At 46.1% G+C, this 16,786-nt stretch overlaps 1 long non-coding RNA gene across 1 annotated transcript in view; it reads left to right on the top strand.

The window, feature by feature from the left end:
* LOC141984202 (uncharacterized) overlaps nt 1-14,272 on the top strand; it is an 86,515-nt gene extending 72,243 nt beyond the window's left edge. Inside the window, exon 3 of the long non-coding RNA XR_012638684.1 lies at nt 14,143-14,272. This is a non-coding gene — a long non-coding RNA (uncharacterized LOC141984202). The remainder of the gene's footprint in view (nt 1-14,142) is intronic.
* Nucleotides 14,273-16,786: the final 2,514 nt, after the last annotated feature.

Raw genomic sequence — 16,786 nt, 5'->3', positions numbered from 1 at the left:
GTAAGAGGCAGTCCCTGCACCCCAAAATGTACAGTCCAAAGGACGGAAAAAAGACATACTGTTACCCCCATGTAACAGAGGGAGAACTGAGGCACAGAGAGGTTAAGGGTCTTGGCAATGTCACACAGAAGCTCTTCGGTGGAGTTGGGTATAGAATCCATGTCTCCTGAGTCTCAGTTCAGGGCCTTAGCCACAAGAGCACCCTTCCTCTCGAAAATCAGATGGCAGGTCACTGGGCTTTTATTTTTGTTTGTTTCTCTTTTTCTCGCCCCCTCCCTCCCTTCCACCAGACAGGCTTCTGATACAAAGAGGAAACCTTATGTAGAAACACTCTCCCTTGTGCTAACTCCTGTGTGCCTGCACAGACATCACAGATCACATTTATACTACACACCCCAAGACATTACAGACATTATTAAAATCAAAGACATGCTGCTCCAAACCCCAGTCCCTAACACTTGAGCTAAAGGAAAATTTCTATTACCTGTAGTAATATTAAGGCGTATATCTTATATATGGGCTGCAGCCATTAAAGAACAAGATAAGCACAAACACTTTCTGTGGCCTGCCATTCCAGCCAACAGAGGTTGGTAGTACATACATACACACAGATCAGCACATGACACAGCACTGCATGTACTAGTAGATGTAGGGAGTCACTTGAATCACTGTCAGTGAGTGGGGGATATGCTGTCAGTAAAGGCCAAACCTGTCCTTGTCCTCCCAAACCCCATAAACATTTGATGCTTCAGAATGTCCCATCCTTACCAGCATTAATAGTATTTTTTAAAGCGGCATCTCAAAGCCGTGTTTTGCTGGCAACATTGCTTTGACGTCTCTTTCACATTCAGCTACACAAGCGGTATTACTCTGGAGCTCTGCAAAAAATAATAATCTAGCCAGCCAGACTGGGAGTCCTACCAGTCAGCCCCCATCAGTTCCTATAAGCCTGTAGAGAAGGGGGGTTCTCAAACTTTTTCTTTCTGAGGCCCCCCAACATGCTATAAACTCCATGGCCCACATGCCACAACAACTGTTTTTCTCCATATAAAAGCCAGGGCTGGCATTAAGAAGTAACAAGCAGGGCAGATGCCCGAGGCACCGTGCTACAGGGGGCACCGTGAAGCTAAGTTGCTCAGGCTTCAGCTTCAGCCCCAGGTTTTGGCTCCGGGCTGCAGTCCTGAGCCGTGGGGCTTCGGCTTTCTGCCCTAGGCCCTAGTGAGTTTAATGCTGGCCATGCTTGGCGGACCCCCTGAAACCTGCTTGCGGCCCCCCAGGGGGCCCTGAACCCCTGGCTGAGAACCACTGCTGTAGGGGAAGACAACGGCAGCTGTAGCTTTGGCTGAACTTCACTCAGAATGTGTGCATTCATGATTCCAAAACATCAAGTGTTTCACTGGTCTTATTAATGCATTAACTGCAATTTTTCCATTTAACTTTCTTCAGTCGCTAGGAAGGTCTGGCCTGCATGACGACTGCACAAGAAATACCTGTAACAAACTAGCTGAGCGACTTAACTAGGCAGGTCTTTTCATATGAGACTTCAGAACTTTCTTATGTGAGTTATCAATCAAACTGAAGCCAAAATTACAGCTTAATGATCAGGTGTGCTTGTTTTACCAAGCATACCTGCAGGCACTGCAGATTAGTTTTACTTACAGTGGTGAGGAAAGTAGAGTGAAAACTAGAATAAGGAAGGTAGGAAAAATTAAGCCCAAGTTTGACTCATACTTCTGAAGTTTTAGCTGACATTGGCAATATTTTTGTATGGTGCTTGCATTCTTTTAATCCCATTCAAATGGTCCATCAGACGGGACTGTTATGGGATATATAGTTCATAGAACAGATTTAAAAAAAATGAGGCAAAGTGAGCTAGTAAAGTGTAAAGAAAACCAGAGAAATCTCACAAATTAACTGAGATGATTTCCAAATGCAGAACAATCTCAAGCAAGGTGAGCCCACTAGACCAGGTGTTCCTTAAACGTTATCCTCTCCTCAGCTGAGGCCTGATCCAAAGCCCATTGGATTCTATAGGAGCCTTTCCAATTGACTCCAACAGGCTTTAAATTAGGCCCATAGGCTGCTGTCAATTTATTTACTACAAAACCTACCTTAACCATAAATCATAGAATCATAGAAGATTAGGGTTGGAAGAGACCTCAGCAGGTCATCTAGTCCAACCCCCTGCTCAAAGCAGGGCCAACCCCAACTAAATCATCCCAGGCAGAGCTTTGTCAAGCCGGGTCTTAAAAACCTCTCAGGATGGAGATTCCACCACCTCTCTAGGTACCCCATTCCAGTGCTTCACTATTACCCTCCTAGTGAAATAATTTCCCCTAACATCCAACCTAGACCACCCCCACTGCAACTTGAGACCATTGCTCCTTGTTCTGTCATCTGCCACCACTGAGAACAGCCTAGCATATCTACACCTACCCCCAGTTTAGTGTCATCCATGAACTTGCTGAGGGTGCAATCCATCCCATCATCCAGATCATTAATGAACATGTTGAACAAAACTGGCCCCAGGACCGACCCCTGAGACACTCCACTTGATACCGGCTGCCAATTAGACATCGAGACACTGATCACTAGCCATTGGGTCAGATGATCTAGCCAGCTTTCTATCCATATTATAGTCCATTTATCTAATCCATACTTCTTTAACTTGCTGGCAAGAATAGTGTGGGAGACCATATCAAAAGCTTTGCTAAAGTCAAGGTATATCATGTCCATCACTTTCCCGATATTCACAAAGCCAGTTATCTCATCATAGAAGGCAATCAGGTTGGTCAGACATGACTTGCCCTTGGTGAATCTACGTTGATTGTTCCTGATCAACTTCCTCTCCTCAAGTGCTTCAAAATGGATTCCTTGAGGACCTCCTCCATGATTTTTCCAGGGACAAAGGAAAATGTTATTTTTGTGTTCTCACAAATCTCTGAGAATGTGGTTTTTCACTGGGTTTGCTGGAGATTCGATTTTTTTCTCCTCCTACTCCTTCAATAATTTGCATTATTTCTTCAAAAATTGTATCCAGTAGCCTACTGAAGAGGGAAAGGAAACCAGTCAGTGGTGAAGACTTGACTTTCCAGCCCTGGAGAGGATTTTAAACAAACATCTTTTCTGTGTTACCTTCAGACACATCCAGGGTCTGACTCATTAGTGCCTTCATGCATCATCACGATGATTTGGTTAGTCTCTCAGTTTTAAAAAAAACAGTAATTTGTTTTTCTGCCTGTTTCAGGGCGTTTATAGCGTATTTTTCACACTGCCTCCAGTCCTGTGAAATAGTTGTTGGAAGCAGTGTTCATGGCTGGAAGATAGAAAGAGAACTTCATGCAAACACATGTCCCTTACACATCCAGGGTCAAAAGGTCATTAAAGGAGATGGTTGAGAATGTCAATAATAGCAATTTTGATGACATTTTTCTTGAAATATCAAATTTCAAGGAAAAAACGGTCAAAATTTTGTAAAAAATTAGGTCCGATTTTTCAAACCGCTCTAGTCGCTAAACATGGATGGATCGTATCTGGCACTAGAATTCTGCTAAAGCTATTCTCCAGTAAGTGTGGGACATGACTGTCCACCACTACTACAATGTAATGGAAAAACGGACAGAAGGAACAGGGGATATGTTTTTAGGGATGGTGTGATGGTGCAAGACTCATCATTGCAGTGTCTCCTGCTGGCTGTCCAGGGAATTAGCACTGCTCCCTCTTCTGGTGGTGTCTCACCTGCTGTCACCTCTGTTCTTGGACCCACATCACTCCCAGGACTGTGGCGTCCTCTTCAGTGACACTGACCTCTGGCAGTGCCACACTCTATGTTCCTCCCCTTCCGGGGGGACCTGCAGTCTACTGTCCAGCTACTCCCTTCAGTGGCAAACTGCAGTCCATTATTTAGCCACTTCCCACATGGCTCCAGCACCCTCTTTGCCCTTATGTCAGGGCCTCAGTCTTCAGATCCCTGCAGCCTGCCAGGAACTGCCTTTAGCTCCCCGCGTCTCTGCCTGCAGCACTGCTCTGCCCAGGGTGCTTGCTGCCTTCCACCTGCAAGGCATCCAGTCCTCCTTCCTTCTCAAGCTCCAGGGAGTGACTGACCCTGCTCTGTTCTGCAGCCCTTCTTATATGGGTCTGCCTGGCCCTGATGGCCTGCTCCTCATAGCCCTCACCAATTGGCTGCTTGTTGCACAGCCTCCCTGGGTTGTATTAACCCTTTATGGGCTAGTGTGGGGCAGACACCCCATCACAAATGGACACACAGGAGATCCAACTTGTAGGCCAGCAAGGTATGAGAGTAATGCAAAGCAATGTGTTCAGACCCTCACAGAGGACTCAGGAGATGGATTAAGGGTGGACTTGGCCAGAAAGATAATTCATAGAATCATAGAATATCAGGGTTGGAAGGGACCCCAGAAGGTCATCTAGTCCAACCCCCTGCTCGAAGCAGGACCAATTCCCAGTTAAATCATCCCAGCCAGGGCTTTGTCAAGCCTGACCTTAAAAACCTCTAAGGAAGGAGATTCTACCACCTCCCTAGGTAACGCATTCCAGTGTTTCACCACCCTCTTAGTGAAAAAGTTTTTCCTAATATCCAATCTAAACCTCCCCCATTGCAACTTGAGACCATTACTCCTCGTTCTGTCATCTGCTACCATTGAGAACAGTCTAGAGCCATCCTCTTTGGAACCCCCTTTCAGGTAGTTGAAAGCAGCTATCAAATCCCCCCTCATTCTTCTCTTCTGCAGACTAAACAATCCCAGCTCCCTCAGCCTCTCCTCATAAGTCATGTGCTCTAGACCCCTAATCATTTTTGTTGCCCTTCGCTGGACTCTCTCCAATTTATCCACATCCTTCTTGTAGTGTGGGGCCCAAAACTGGACACAGTACTCCAGATGAGGCCTCACCAGTGTCGAATAGAGGGGAACGATCACATCCCTCGATCTGCTGGCTATGCCCCTACTTATACATCCCAAAATGCCATTGGCCTTCTTGGCAACAAGGGCACACTGTTGACTCATATCCAGCTTCTCGTCCACTGTCACCCCTAGGTCCTTTTCCGCAGAACTGCTGCCTAGCCATTCGGTCCCTAGTCTGTAGCGGTGCATTGGATTCTTCCATCCTAAGTGCAGGACCCTGCACTTATCCTTATTGAACCTCATCAGATTTCTTTTGGCCCAATCCTCCAATTTGTCTAGGTCCTTCTGTATCCTATCCCTCCCCTCCAGCGTATCTACCACTCCTCCCAGTTGAGTATCATCTGCAAATTTGCTGAGAGTGCAATCCACACCATCCTCCAGATCATTTATGAAGATATTGAACAAAACCGGCCCCAGGACCGACCCCTGGGGCACTCCACTTGACACCGGCTGCCAACTAGACATGGAGCCATTTATCACTACCCGTTGAGCCCGACAATCTAGCCAGCTTTCTACCCACCTTATAGTGCATTCATCCAGCCAAATTGTTGAGAGCCAAAGAGATTCTGGCCATAACTGGTCAGTGGAGACTTCCAGAGCCAAAGGGAATCTCACACCAATGGTGTATGTCAGAGCAGGCCCTCTTCCAGAGGCACCCAGTGGGGAAATAGCACAGGTGGAGGAAGAGTCAGAGATAGAGATTGGCAGGAAGACATGAAAGGGGAACCTGAGAGCTAAGCAAAGAGCATGGGTTGGAGTTGAAGGTTGTAAACGTGCTCCACCTCTCCAGTCTACCCCAAACTCTGCCTGTAAAATCTTACAGTCCTTTGCTGAGCTTGTGACCTCAATAATATCATGTGGCAGTAAGTCCCACACGTTAATGAAGCATAGTTTACAAAAGAAAATAATTGTTTTCTTTCACTGTTAGGTTGGTGCCTTTCACTGCCACTGAATGGGGACAAAGCTAGAGGGACACCCAAAGGGGTCAGAGGAAGGGACAAGAGGCCCAGGATTTGGAATGATGTCATAAGCAAAGAGGGGGATACAAAGAAAGAGGCAAAGGTTGGATGCAGACTTGTGACGGGTGGGAGAAGACGAAGGAGGAGGGTAGTGGGAGGAGACAGAGTTAATGGGAGTAGGTGAAAAGAGTGAGGAGGAAAGGAATAGGTGGGGACATCTTATAGAAGTTACAAGGTCAATTTATGGGAGGAGCCCTTAGGATTCATGGGCATGCCCACTGCTGGGGTGCCCAGCAGGGAGTTGCTGAGAGCTCTGCACTATGGAAGTGCCTTGAACCAGAATCTGCCCCAAAGTTTTGGAGCTGGGTTGGCTTGAGCACACAATGACCATGGAGAAAGAGAAACCACTGGTGCAAAGCACAGGGAAGTTGAGTTTGGATTTGTTTTCTGGATGAATTAAGCCCATAATGGTGGTTGTTGTAGGGAGCTCTGTTAGCTAAGCCACTCCAGCTGCAGAGTTTAGGATTAATTCCTTTCTACATCCGCATATTTATCAATTTTGGAAATTAAAAAAGATGAAGGAAACAACCAGTGCATTCCCTGCCCCACTGGGTCTTCTGGCTTAATGTGGAGTATCACCACTGCCATCTGTAATGAAGGTGAAAGAGAAAAGCTGGACAGCTGCTGCTTCTTCTCCATCCACTCGAACTTGTGCCTACTAAGGAGATTTCCAGAACAGCACACTTGTAATAGCAGCACTGCTGTAAATGCATTTTTACAATAACAAACTCTGCCCTCTTGTGAGAGAAAGACACAAAGCTAGATTCAGGCCTGTGGCAAACCCACTGATATCAAATTTTATTACACTAGGTCCTTTGATTTATAGCGTCATGTAGTTATCAAAGGATCTCACAGCAGTGTAAATCAGGAGTAACTCCACTGAAGTCAGTAGAGTTTCACTGGTGTAAATCTAACCTCATCTACATCAGTATCGGGTTTCAGTATCTTACTGGAAATTAAATTGTCCCTCAGATACTAAACTACAACAAAGCAACATTCTTCTTTCTCTCTGTGCTCAACACAAGTAAACAAGAAAGGTTCCTGCACAATGATGTATATTTATCTAGGATCTTTCTATTAGAATTTATTCTGGAGGATGTTTAAGTATCCACAGTGCAATCTATTTCTTTCACATCATAGGCAAGACTAATAGCACTGCCTATTAATAAGGTTGCCCCAATGGTCCTTTCTGTTGCTCATAATCTTGCCAAACATTAACTGTTTGGGCTGAAATTTTCCTTGCCAGTTCTCTGCCTCAGGTTGATTTATTTATTTCTTAATTTATTTTTAATGTTTCAGCCAAAACCGTTCAGTATTTCCAAGAATGATTGCAAGGGAAAAAATGCTGGTTTGTTGGGGTTTTCCATGTGGGAACAGGAAACCAATCAGAGCCTTCTGAGCGACCAACTCAGGAACCTGCAATATCCAGGCAAGCACAAACCTCAGCACCTTACCAGCAATGTGCAAACTCTACTTCTTTGACCCAGCTGCTCCTCAACACCACCACCTAAAGTGAACAAGCCGACATAAAAACCCCCACACGATTAACAGAGTCCAGTTCCTACTGATAGGAGCCAAGAAGAGGAAGAAATGTATCTGAATGTGTATGCATTACAATTTTGGGAGTCACTCATATAGGACAGTGAAGAGGGCAATAGTTATCCCAAACATTGATGGTCTGTAAACAAAGGCTGTAGAGACAGAAATTTCTCAGCAGGATATTGGTAAAAGCGTGCCCAGTTATGCTATGAAGAACAATTCTTTTTAAGCCTTGAAATGTAACCTCTCTCTCTCTCTCTCTCTGATGATTTCCTCCTTATTTAATTCTTTTTTTCTTAACATGGAGTACTTTCAGTCTCCTGCAGTAAGCCATCTATATTCTATACTTACTCCCTCTAGTTAAGTACTTAAAGAAGAGATGGCAACCCACACAGACTGTACAGGGCAAAGGACAATATCATGCAGTGTAAAATGAAGCTGAGTCTCTGAACATGTCATCATCCATCAGCAGAGTTGTAACTGTCTTGATGTTATACCTATGAAAGAAATGCATCAGATACACCATGGCTTTTATAAACAGACATGTGGCCAACATCAATCAATGAAAAATTAGCATTTAACTATCAGCAATTACCCAATGCACTTCTAATGATACAGCACTGAAATGGCATAGAATAATTTGAGTTGAGTGAAAACAGTGATCAATCACTGAGATACAAAACAATAATTTGGAAATAGTATTGGAGGAAAAAGAAAAGAACTTAGTAACAGAACTCAGCGCTTAGGCAGCACTTCAGATTTTTCAAATTTACAGACATTAACTAACAACATTAACTTGAAGGCGAATTCTAGACTATGACAGTATCAGTAAAAAAAATGAGTATTTGTAAAATTTAGGCCAGCAAAGGAAGAAAGGAATGTTCTCTGGAAAGAGACTCAATTAAGTCTGAAGGGTAACTGAACTTCAATGCTTTAAACAGACAGTTCTATATGTCTGCTCGGAAGAGTAATATAGAATAGGAGGAAGTAGTGGCAAGATGTCAAACTGCTCCACTAATTGTGGAGCCCTCTAATTTCACATTCTGCTATTAAAGTAAGTGAAAAGCCCTGGACAAGCAGATTTTGGGATACAGGAATTGCCATCCTGGGACAGACCAATGGCCAGTCTAGTCTGCTACCCTGGGAATATCTGTTCTGAATGTATACCTCTGTGTTAAGGGAATTCGCCATCATTAATCCTGGATTGACCTTTAAAAATAAAACATGTTTCTGCAACTGCATAAGTAGAGCTCTTGACCTGGGTGGTGCAAAAAGAGTGGAAAACCTCGCTTTCCTGGAATCTCTATTATGAGCAGAGACTCTGTATACAAATCCCCAACAACATTCCCTCTCTCAGTAAAAATAAAACCCCCAAAACAACCACCTCCTGCAGGCTAAATAACTGTTAGGCAATACGTCAGCAGGGACTGAAGCATTGCTCTACAATATACAGCTTATCAAGGACTGCATTCTCAGGGAGGAAAGACAAGGGGGGGGATGAATTGTACTGATGGACTGACAAACCCACCACAAGCTTCACAGCAGAGGAGGAAGGTGTGGTCTTTTAACAATAGAAAATGCAGTACACATGGAACTGGGTGCAGGGTTTCAGCTTTGCTGTAGGAGAGGATCTCCAGCTTTCCTCCTCAGACCTTGTTTCCACAGCCTCATGGCTGAAAGGCTACTGAGGTGCCTGCTTACCTTAAAAGGAACAATACCTTTATTTCGTGTCAATTTTATTATGGACATAATCAGGGCCGGATTAACGCTCCTGAGGGCCCAGGGCTACTAGATTTTGTGGGGCCCCTGGGAGTTTGGAGTGTGGGAGTGGGCTCAGGGCTGGGGCAGGGGACTGGGGTGCAGGAGGAGGTACAGCTCCAGCTGGGGTGAGGTGGGCTCTGGGGTGGGGCCAAGGATGGGACAGGGGGTTGGGGTGAAGCAGGAGGTTCAGGGTGCAGGCTCTGGGCGGGATTTTGCATGCAGGAGGAGGCTCAGGGCTGGGACAGGGGGTTGGGGTACAGGTGGGGGTGCAAGGTCTGGGAGGGAATTTGGGTGGAGGAGGAGGCTTGGGGCTGGGGTAGGGGTGCAGGAGGAGGTGTGGGGTGCAGGCTCCAGCCGGGAGGTTCTTACCTCAGGCAGCTCTGCGGGGCTAAGGAAAGGATCCCTGCCTGCTCTCACTCCATGTAGCTCTGCTCCCCAAGGTGGCCGGCATGTTCAGCCCCTAGGCGGAGGGGCCAGGCCACTCTGTGCGCAGCCCATGGCCGCAGACAACGCAGGCACTGCCCATACAGCTCCCATTGGCCGCGGTTCCCGGCCAGTGGGAGATTTGGCAGTGGGGGCGGGGGGCCAAATCCACAAAAACTAAGCAGAAATTGGGCTTGTTTTAGGCTGAGTTGGCTCGTGCGTTGCATGTTGGGTAGCTTTTTGGCTTTCAGGGCTTTTACAGTAGCTTGTAGGTTTTACAGTGTCTTGTTTTTTGATTGGCTCCTGCCCCTGGCCTGCCTCTGGTCCCAGCCAATCAGAATGAAAGCTTGAAGCGGGTGATTTTGGCTCCAGTCCAGCTATAACATGTGTGTGCCTCCCCCTGCATGCCTGACTGTGCGTGGCAACATGCTGAGCGTGTGTGCGCGTATCCTCGCCTAGGGGCCTGTCAAGGCTGAATCCCCACTCTGGCACTTCGAGTACAAAAGGTGGGAGCCTGCAAGGATTTTAAAAATTAATACTGGCCACTCCAGCCTTGTATTAAACTTCCAAGATCACAGCTTCTCTCTGACCTTGGCTTGGTAAATGCCGCAACCACCCAAATGCAAAAAACAAAACAAAACAAAAAAAACTTGAACCCAGGAAGGAGCTCTTGGGAATTCCTCCCTGTTAGGTACACTCAAGCCCTTTCACCCCATTCCGGGGAAGAGCTGAGAAAGAAAACAAAGGAAATTAGCTGTTGCCACCACTTAATTAAACAGCATATGCACAAATCTCTTAGGACACCAAAAATCCAATCCTGTTCTTAAAATAGGTAAGTTTTATTAAAGACAAAAAGGAAGAAAATACATCTGGAATTTAGACTTCTGCTAGATTTTAAAAGAGCAATTCCAAAAATTAAGCACCCAAAATAGCTTTCTTGGAGGTTCAGCTTAAAGGTTACAAGCAAACAAAAGCATCTGGGGTTAGCACAGAGGAGATCCACAAGCCAAAATAAAGAAATAAATCTGATTACATCTATCGAAACATTCTGATCTACTTACACATTTGGAGTTTCAGATAAGTAGGGTTGAGGTACATTTTGATGTTTTTTCATTCCTGGTTTTAAAGCTGCTTACAGCATTGCTGCTCTGCGTCTCCACTCTTTTCCAGAGAAGTGCGGCACACAGACAAAGGGAAGTTTTTTCCCCCCCTTTTAAAAAGTTCTAGCCCTCCCATTGGCTCTTTTGGTCAGGTGCCCATTCCTTTTCCTTTACCTGGGGGACTTTTTTAACCCTTTACAGGTAAAGCAAGCAGAGAACAGCCACCAAGAGGGACTTTATAGCTAACTGACTGGCTGGATGTCTATAAAAGGGAGCTACCCCCCTCCCCTCATTTATCACAGGGCCAAAGGGGCATGTCAGCAAGCTGGTGTTCGCAGTTCCAGCCCCGCGGGGGGCAGGGGGAGGTGGGAAGGTGCGCCGTGGCTCAGGTACCTGCGGCGGTGAGACTTGCCATGGGCCAGATGAAAAGAAGCAGCAGGCCCCATCCAGTCCATGGGCCTGTGGGGCCCCTCTTAGCCCAAGGCCCTGGGCTGCAGCCCCTATAGCCCCTGCATTAATCAGGCCCTGGACATAATAGAGGGTGCGGAGGGAATGCAAAATCCAGAGAACAGTCTGCTAGGAAAGGTGAAGTTTACATGAGGATTAATAGGCCTTTCTGCTCATCAGAGTGTCACAAAGAGCTTTTAAAGCATGAATTAAGCTTTACCGTATCTTTCTCAAGTAGGTGTTCTCCCCACTTAACATATAGAAATACTGAGATGCATAGGTGGCACGTGAACCCCCCTTCGGGGAGGCTAGACCACCGGCCCCACCCCTTCCACTCAAGGCCCTGGCCCTGCCCCTACCCCACCCCTTCTGTCCCCACTTCGCACCTCGGAGTCTCTAGTCCCCATCCCTCCCCACCGCAGCCAGAGGAGCCCTAGCTGACCCACCCCAAGCATGAGCCTGCCTGCCCTCCTGAGCTGTCCCAAGCCCTGGGCTGCTTGCCAGCCTGCAGCAGCCACCCCGACCCCGGGCCGCCAGCCGGCCCAAGATCTGGCCTGACCCCCGGCTTGCCGGCCGGATGAGCCACCCCAGGCTGCCAGCCAGCCCAAGCCCCAGGATCCAGGCCACCAGACTGAGCTGAGCCCCCACTAGCTTCGGGGGAGCAAGGGTGGGGCCTTGGGGCAGAGTATGGGTGGGGCCACAGCCTGGCATAGGAGAGGCTTGGCCTCCTCTGGCCTATTATACCCACCGCCCATGCTGAGGCCCAGAGAGATTAAATGACTTGCCCAGGGTTATCCAGGGCCTCTGTGTGTGTCTATCCCAGGGATCGGCAAAGTTTGGCAAGCGGCCCTCCAGGGTAAGCCCCCGGCAGGCAGGGCCAGTTTGTTTACCTGCCGCGTCCACAGGTTCGGCTGATCGCGGCTCCCACTGGCCACAGTTTGCCGCTCCAGGCCAATGGGGGCTGTGGGAAGCCGCAGCCAGCACATCCCTTGGCCCGCGCAGCTTCCCGCAGCCACCATTGGCCTGGAATGGCAAACCGCAGCCAGTGGGAGCCGCGATCGGCCGAACCTGTGGACACAGCAGGTATACAAACCAGCCCCGCCTTCCAGGGGGCTTACCCTGGTGGGCTGCGTGTCAAACATTGCCGATCCCTGGTCTACCCTGTAATCAGAGGTGTGATATGCAATTCATGTAGACATACCTGCACTAGCGTTCATCTAGCTAACTCACCAAAAATAGTATTGAGGATATGTAGGTGTTCATCAGGACTATGTTATAGCAACCAGGCAAGGTACTAACAAACTTCAACAGGACTTTATTTTTAAAGTGGAAACCTCTTTACCAAGCTGCTGCTGCACCCTCGGTAGCTCTCACTCAGCTTCCTCAACTTCCCCCACCCTCTTCCTGTTTCCTGTCCTTTTGGACTCCCACCAGCCAGTGCTCCCAGTTCTAATAATTACAAGCAGCATCTAAACACCACATTCCCTCCTCTCTTAAGAAACTCTCCCAATTAAAATAAACATTGTTGTTCTAACCACAGGAACAAATATGAAACAAGGCACTATACTATTGTCAGAAATATTACACTGAAACACTGTAGATACTACATAACATAGTCTCTAGTCCAGACAGGTAGTCATCTGGGTCTGACAGGCCGTCTCCCAAGCCCTGGTTCCAGTGCAATGTCTTGTTTTGTTGATACTACAGCAAAGTCATCCAATGCAGACTGGGTGTTGGCATAATCGCCTCTTGGTGCATAGGCAGGTGCAAGATAAGAAGCATTCCATACCCGCCCGTCAGAAAGTCAATAGGTGTAAGGTCCCTTCTTCTCTATGATTTTAAGAGGAGCTGTGAATTTATGGTCCCCTTTGCATAAAATTCCACGTTTTCATATTCTAACAAAGGAACCACACTCAAACTTTGGTTCCTTAGTACCCTGCCGCTTGTCTGTGAAAGCCTTATACTTTGCTTGGTTCTGTTCAACTGTTTTTCTCACATCATCCTCGGTTGGGGCCTCAGGTCGTGCCTTTAACAGTCCAGCAATGTTCAGTTTAGTATTCATCTGTTTCCCATGCAGTAACTCTGCGGGTGATCTTTGAGTTGTGGCATGTCGTGTAGCCTGGTATGCTTGCAAGAAATCAGTAGTGCAGGTTATCCACAATAGCCCTTCCAGTTTAGCCGTTTGCAAACTCTCTTTCAAACTTCTGTTAAACTGTTCGATTTCCCCATTGGCTTGAGGGTAATATAGGGATGACCTTCTGTGTAAAATGTTCCTCTCTGCTAGAAAAGTTTCAAACTCCTGGGAAGTAAATTGACTACCATTATCTGAAACCAGTTCTTTGCCGTTACCTTCCCTGCTAAACACTGAAGAGAGGAACTTAATTACTGTAGCACTTAATTGCGACGTAAATGCTACCTCAGGCCATTTACTGAAATAGTCTATTAAAGTGATGGCATAATGGCAGTCACTTGGAGCAGTATCAAAGGGTCCTACAATGTCAATTGCCACTTTTTCCCATGCAGATTCAGGAAGAGAAACAGGCTGTAATGGAGGGGTACATGTCACTGCTGTCTTATCATGCATTTGGCAAGTGACACAGGATTTTATGAGTGCTTCAGTTTGAGAGTCCATCCCCGGCCACCAATACAGATCCCGTAGTCGTTGTTTGGTTCTGACAATTCCTTGATGAGTATCGTGTACCAGGTGTATGAGTTTTGACTGTAATTCTTCTGGCACAAGTAGCTGGTGTGTACCTCCTAGCACACAGCCATCAAGCAAAGAAAGTTCATCCCAAACTCTAAAATAAGGAAGCAAAACTGGGTCAAGGTTTTTAGGGTTACTGGGCCATCTCTTTGTCAGAAATTCCCATAGTTTTTGTTGAATTGGACACGCTGAACAAGCAGCTTGAAATTGTTCTCTCGTAACTGCAGTAAGAGCGCTTGTAATAAGCACAACTACTACATCCTCATCCTCCGGTGGACCATCTGGGGAAGGCAAAGGCAGGCGAGAAAGGCAATCTGCTACGACATTTTGGTTTCCAGGTTTATATTCCAGTTCACAATTGAAAGAGAGTAGTCTTGCAGACCATCTAGCAATACGATATCCTGCTCTTCCCAGTCCTTTCGTGGTGAGCAACGTCGTCGAAGGGCAGTGGTCTGTGCGCAACTTGAACACGCGGCCCCACAGGTAAGTTCTCCATTTTTCAGTATCCCAGACACAAGCAAGTGCTTCTTTTTCAACTGTAGAATATTTCCTCTCAGCATTACTTAGTGTCCTTGAAGCAAATGCAACAGTCCTCTGTGTGTTGTCCTTATGAAGTTTTGTGAGGACAGCCCCAAGTCCATAATCAGAAGCATCAGTAGTTACAATTGTGGGCAATGCAGGAGTGAATAGTGCAAGTAGTGGACTATGTACAATCAAGTCTTTTACCGGTTCGAAACTAGCTTGTGCATCCATTGTCCACACTAAGGTTGAACTTCTCCGTAGTAATTCTCGTAATGGTTCAATGACAGAAGCATAATTGGGAATGAATTTCGCATACCAGGAGGTAAGACCCAAGAAGGAATGTAAGGTTTGCAAATCTGTTGGAGGAGAAGCATTTGAAATTGCCAGGATATGATCTGGATCAGGTTTTAGTCCAGTCTGTGAAATTGTATGCCCCAGAAAGGAGAGTTCAGTTTGTCTAAATTTGCATTTGGACCTACTGAGCTTGAGGCCTGCTTTGCTGATGCAGTTTAGTACAGACTGCAGGTTATTGTCATGCTCCTCAGAAGTATTTCCAAACACGATAATATCATCCAGATAGCACTGAACTCCATGTTGATTCTTCAGAATCAATGACATCATTTTTTGGAAGGCACTTGGGGCACATGTGAGACGTATGGAACATGTTTAAAACAAAATAGTCTCTTATGTGTAATAAATGCTGTGAGGTCTCTGCTATCTTCATGCAACATAACCTGGTAGTATGCGCTCTGTAAATCAAGAGTAGAAAACATCTTTGCTCCACGGAGTTCTGAAAATACTTCTTCTATGTGAGGAAGAGGATGGCTGTCAATCACAATAGCTTTATTTGGCTCCCTTAAGCCCACACAAAGGCGAATGCCTCCACCCTTCTTCTGTGTCACTACTATAGGTGAAACCCATTCTGAGGAGTCAATCTCTTCAATAATGTCCTTTTGAACAAGTTTTCTAAGTTCCTCTGAAACAGCTTCCTTGACTGAAAAGGGTAAGCGCTGTAACTTCGGTCATACAGGCATCACATTATTCCACATTTTAACTTTATGCAGAAACCCATAAGCACAGCCGAGTTTTCTCCTCAACCTGGTGTTGGGTCCCAGCTGAAACTGGTGTGTGTACTGCAAGAGTGCTTTGCTGTGGAAGATCAATTTGTCCATTAACTACCCTGAGATTTAAAGCAGCCAATAAATCTCTGCCGAGGATAGGAGTGCCTTTGTGGACAATGTAGAACTCTGCAGTTACACAGCAATCACCAAAAGTAACTATTGCTGGCAGGCAGCCACATACTGGAATATGGTTTTTCAAATACCACACCAAGTGAAGTTTGGGTTCAGTAAGAGGCATATCTTTAAAGTAATGCAAATAGATGGAATCAGGTAGTTTAGATACTGCTGAGCCAGTGTCCAACATTAGCTGAATAGAGTGTGATTTGCCTGAGGGTATGGCAGAAATGTTTACAGTGCACTTTATTTTTTCTGGAATATGTGCAGTAGTGATTTTGTCCACACTCAGCACAGTAACATCTGGTATTGTAACTGCATGCACCTGTTGATTGAACTGGCTGCTGCAACATACTTTAGCAAAATGCCCAATCTTTTGCAATGATTGCACTGAGCTACTTTTGCTGGACATCCTGTGTAGCTTGCAAGGTGTTGTGGGGATCCACAGCGAAAGCATGCTTTTACTGTATTTTGAATTTGCTGATTCAGTGGTTTTTCATTAGTTTTTCTCTTGTAATTGTTTGTCTGCTGCAATTGTGAACTTTTCTGCACAGGAGTCACAGCCTGGACTGTGCCTCCTGTATCCATGCTCAGCTGTAGCTGACTCAATCTGAGTAGCAATGGTTATTGCTTTTTCTAGTGTAAGTTGTGGTTCTAGAAGTAAGCATTCTCTTACATGAAGTATGGTTGTTTTCTCAATGAGCTGGTCTCTAATCATCTCATCTGTCATATTCCCAAAGTCACAAGTTACAATCAGACTCCTCAGGAAAGCAATATTCTGCATTATAGTCTCCCTGTTTTCTGCTCACGCTGGCGAAATCTGTAGCGATTAGCTACTACATTCACTTTTGGCACAAAAAAGTTCTTTAATGCAGTGAATGCAGTCTCATATTTACCATCTGCAAGGGGAAAAGTGTAAAATATACTCTGCCCTTCTGTTCCAAGGCAGTGGATAGCAGAGCACACTTTCTTACTTCAGAAATCTCTGTAGCACTGATTGCAAGCAGATAAGTCTCAAACATATGGATCCAGGCAGTAAAAGCAATTGGAGGCTCACCTGGTCTTTGCAGAAAGGGTGCAGGTGGGTTCAGAGGCAGAAGATCCATCCTCATCG

This window comes from Natator depressus, chromosome 3 (genome assembly GCF_965152275.1).
Source record: "Natator depressus isolate rNatDep1 chromosome 3, rNatDep2.hap1, whole genome shotgun sequence".
NCBI classification, from domain to species: domain Eukaryota; kingdom Metazoa; phylum Chordata; order Testudines; family Cheloniidae; genus Natator; species Natator depressus.
This window is presented reverse-complemented; position numbering and strand designations above follow the sequence as displayed.